The sequence below is a fragment of the Aquarana catesbeiana genome, linkage group LG07 (genome assembly GCF_042186555.1).
Source record: "Aquarana catesbeiana isolate 2022-GZ linkage group LG07, ASM4218655v1, whole genome shotgun sequence".
NCBI classification, from domain to species: Eukaryota; Metazoa; Chordata; class Amphibia; order Anura; family Ranidae; genus Aquarana; species Aquarana catesbeiana.
Window position 1 is genome coordinate 229,079,018 of NC_133330.1, and position 4,763 is coordinate 229,083,780.

The following is a 4,763-nucleotide window of genomic DNA, read 5'->3' on the forward strand; positions in this document are numbered from 1 at the left end:
TTTTACACGTCTCCTGAACTTTATGAGTTTCTCCTGCAAAAAAAAAACCCAGATGCCTATGGAACCATTAGTGCTAACCGGCACGACATGCCACCAATGTTTGGCAATAAGAAGCTGAAGACTGGACAAATGGTTGCTTGGTAGAAAGGCAAAATGATGGCACTGCGATGGTGTGACCAATAAGATGTGTGCCAAATGAGTACAGTTCATAATACCTCCACTGTTATGGTACGCACGAAAGGTGGGAAAGAAACCATGAAACCACAAGTAGTAAAAGACTACAATAACACCATGAGAGGTGTTGACAGAGCCAACCAAGCAATGACATTCTACCCAGCAATGAGGAAACAGCAAAAGAAATACTACAAGAAGATCTTCAGACATATTCTTGAGCAATGCTTGTGGAATGACTACATTCTGTTAAAAAAAAGAGTGACAAGCCTGAGATTCATTCTGACTTCATTTGGAAAGTTGGATCTTTGTGAACCACCAAACACCATCAATGGCTGTGAACAGAGCTGGACAACGTGCTGTTGGCATTGTGAAACTGGAATGCCTGACTGGTCGTCACTTCATGGACTACATCCCACCTACCGAGAAAAAGTCAGTACCTACAAGGATGTGCGTGGTTTGTTGCTCAAAGCGAGATGACAGTGGAAAGAAAATTCAAAAGGAAACCAGGTTCCATTGTCCTGATTGTGACGTCGGACTTTGTGCAGTCCCATGTTTCAAAATGTTTCATACCCGGGATGTTAACTAAATCAATATGCAGTGTCTAGTATTACAGTGACTAGTAATATTGCACCCTTGTTTGGACAAAATTCTGTGTTTTTGATTTGATTACATTATTGAATAAAATGTATTATTATTATATTATTATTTGTTAAAATAATTTATAGTTATTTATTATATTATAATTTATGATTTTGTGTTTCAAACTTTATTATACCTGGGATGTCTACTAGACTCTTGTTTGGATAGATTTAGGTGAGTGTAGGTGAGTGAGAAGAATTACAGGCCTACAATATAAAACAACAAATTTCCATGCAAAACAATGTACCACTTTGACATTCAAAAATCAGACATAATCATACCGCCAGGGAGGTTAAGAGAATCCAGCACTAGCTCTGCACTTGATAAAAGCTCCTCTAAACTGTAGGTCTATGCGGGACTGTCTCCACACAAGGAAGAATAGGGGATGTGCCCTGAATAATTTAGCTGACTAATTCATCTCTGTGTGTATCCTGATATACTGCTACTCAGGTCTATAAAGAACAACAGAAAATCACCAGTTGGGTTAACATAATGCATTAGGAAAATATCTGTTCTTTCCCAAAAATAATAAAAAATGTGTTACTTACTGTGAAATATCTCAAAGACCATTGAGGGCATAAGATTATAGTAAGTATTAACTGCTTGCCGACCGCCGGCCGTCAATTGAGCTCTCGTTGCGGGCGGACGTCATATGACGTCCTCGCTTTCCTAGGCCACCAGGGGGCGCGCGCGCCGCCGGCGATCGCGCGTGCCCGCCGTGTCACTAGGCACCCGGTGCGCGTGCCCGGCGGCCACGATGTCCGCTGGGCACCCGCGATTACCGGTAACACAGCAGGACCATGGATCTGTGTGTGTAAACACACAGATCCACGGTCCTGTCAGAGGAGAGGAGATTGATGATGTGTTCCCAGTACAGCAGAACACCGATCGGTCTCCTCCCCTAGTGAGTCCCCGCCCCCTACAGTTAGAATCACTCCCTAGCAACACAGTTAACCCCTCGATCACCACCTAGTGTTAACCCCTTCACTGCCTGTCACATTTATACAGTAATCAATGCATTTTTATAGCACGGATCGATGTATAAATGTGAATGGTCCCAAATATGTGTCAAAAGTGTCCGATGTGTCCGCCGCAATATCGCAGTCACGATAAAAAACGCAGATCGCCGCCATTACCAGTAAAAAAATTTAAAAAAATAAAAATGTTATAAAACTATCCCCTATTTTGTAGACGCTATAACTTTTGCGCAAACCAATCTATATATACGCTTATTGCGATTTTTTTTTTACCAAAAATATGTACAAGAATACATATCGGCCTAAACTGAGAAAAAAATTTGTTTTAAAGAAAAAAAAATTGGATATTTATTATCGCAAAAGGTAAAAATTATTGTGTTTTTTTTAAAACTTGTCACTTTTCTTTTGTTTATAGCGCAAAAAATAAAAACCGCAGAGGTTATCAAATACCACTAAAAGAAAGCTCTATTTGTGAGGAAAAAATGATAACAATTTCATTTGGGTACAGTGTTGTATGACCGCGCAATTGTCATTCAAAATGCAACAGCGCTGAAAGCTGAAAAATGGCTTGGGCAGGAAGGGGGCGAAAATGCCCAGTATTGAGGTGGTTAAACATGTGGGTTATACTGCCACTTTAACCACTTCAGCAGCGGAAGAATTTACCCCCTTCCTGACCAGAGCACTTTTTGCGATTCGGCACTGGGTCGCTTTAACTGACAATTGCGCAGTCGTGCGATGTGGCTCCCAAACAAAATTGGCGTCATTTTTTCCCACAAATAGAGCTTTCTTTTGGTGGTATTTGATCACCTTTGCGGTTTTTATTTTTTGCGCTATAAACAAGAAAAGATCTACAATTTTGAAAAAAACGCATTTTTTTTACTTTTTGCTATATTAAATATCCCCCAAAAAATATAAAAAAACTTTTTTTTTCCTCAGTTTAGGCCGATACGTATTCTTCAACATATTTTTGGTAAAGAAAAAATTCCAATAAGCATTTATTGATTGGTTTGCGCAAAAGTTATAGCGTCTAAAAAAAAGGGGATAGTTTTATGTCATTTTTATTAATATTTTTTTTTACTAGTAATGGCGGCGATCAGCAATTTTTTTTTGTTTTTTCAGTCTCCTCAGAGACTCTCAAAAATTGCCAGTGCTGACTGTATTTCAAGTCATCATGGCGGGGTATTGGGAAAAGTTTTCAATTAGCAATAATCACGCCTCAGGTAAACCTCATTGGCTATGATACTGCCACTGCGCAAAGCTAACAAATTTTATCGTGACTGCAACATTATTGCGGACACATCGGACAATTTTGACACATTTTGGAACCATTGGCATTAATACAGCTATTAAAGCTATAAAATTGCATTGATTACTGAAAAAATGTCACTGGCAGTGAAGGGGTTAACCGCTAGGGGGCGGGAGGGGTTAAGTGTGTCCTGGGCAGTGATTCTAACTGTCTGGGGAATGGGCTAGCAGTGACACGACACTGATCGCTGCTCCCGATGACAGGGAGCAGACGATCAGTGTCCTGTCACTAGGCAGAATGGGAGATGCTGTTTACATCGGCATCTCCCCGTTCTTAAGCTCCGTGACACGATTGCGGGTATCCCAGCAGGCGTGCACATGCACAGCAGGAAATTAAAAGTAACGTACAGGTATGTTACTTTGCCCAGCCGTGCCATTCTGCCAACGTATATGTGCTAAAAGCTGTCGGCAAGTGGTTAAGGAGTTTTTGACCCTGACAAAACAAAAAAAGAAGAGAAAAAGTGTATTAACAATTTACCAACAGGAAATAGCTTAGAACAACAGTAAAGTTGGTTAATAGGGATGAGCTTTCTGTTCGGGTCGAACATCAGTTCGACTCAAACATTGGCTGTTCGCCCGTTCGTCAAAAACCGAACATTATGGGCCGTTTGCACCAAATTCAAGCGGCGCGTAACGGCCCATAATGCACTGCGGGAGCGCAGTGCATTGCTGTATAATGATTGGCCAGAGCATGCACCATGACCTGCATGCTTTGGCCAATCACAAAGCCCTCAGCTAAGAGAGCCATAATTGGCCAAAGGCAGGGTGCCTTTGGGCCAATCATGGCTCAGGGGGACTAAGTCCACGCCCCACACTATATAAGGCCACCTGCACGTTGGCCTCGTGTAGTGTGTCGTTACCATCGTGGACGGAGAGAGAGTGTCATTTAGATTGGGCAGGCAGGCAGGTTATTCAGTTAGCTGTAGTGTATTTAATATATATATATATATATATATATATATATATATATATATATATATATATATATATATATATATATATATATATATATATATACACAGTCAGTCTCGTATATATATGTATCCACTGTATCCAGTTTAGCTAGATCTGACTGCAGTCCGTTCCTGGTGTATTGTTTCTAATATACTTCAGGCAGGCAGGTGATATACATATATATATATATATATATATATATATATATATAATATATATATATATATATATATATATATATATATATATATATACACACAGATAGTCTCGTATATATATCCACTGCATACAGTTTAGCTATATCTCACTGTAGGCCGTTCCTGGTGTACTCTTTCTAATATACTTCTGGCAGACAGGTGATTCAGTTAGCTGCAGTGTATTTAATATATATATATATATATATATATATATATAGAGAGAGAGACTATCTGTAGATATATATATATATATATATATATATATATATATATATATATATATATATATATATATATATATATATATTAAATACACTGCAGCAAACTGAATCACCTGCCTGCCAGAAGTATATTAGAAAGAATACACCAGGAACAGCCTGCAGTGAGATATAGCTAAACTGTATGCAGTGGAGATATATATATATCTATATATATATATATATATATATAGATATATATATATATAGAGAGAGAGAGAGAGAGAGAGAGAGAGAGAGAGAGAGACTGACTATCTCCA

At 38.9% G+C, this 4,763-nt stretch overlaps 1 non-coding gene across 1 annotated transcript; it reads right to left on the reverse strand.

Moving 5' to 3' along the window:
• Nucleotides 1–2,909: 2,909 nt before the first annotated feature.
• LOC141104009 (U4 spliceosomal RNA) lies at nt 2,910–3,050 on the reverse strand. Its single transcript, XR_012235405.1, has one exon. It is a non-coding gene; the product is annotated as a U4 spliceosomal RNA (small nuclear RNA).
• Nucleotides 3,051–4,763: the final 1,713 nt, after the last annotated feature.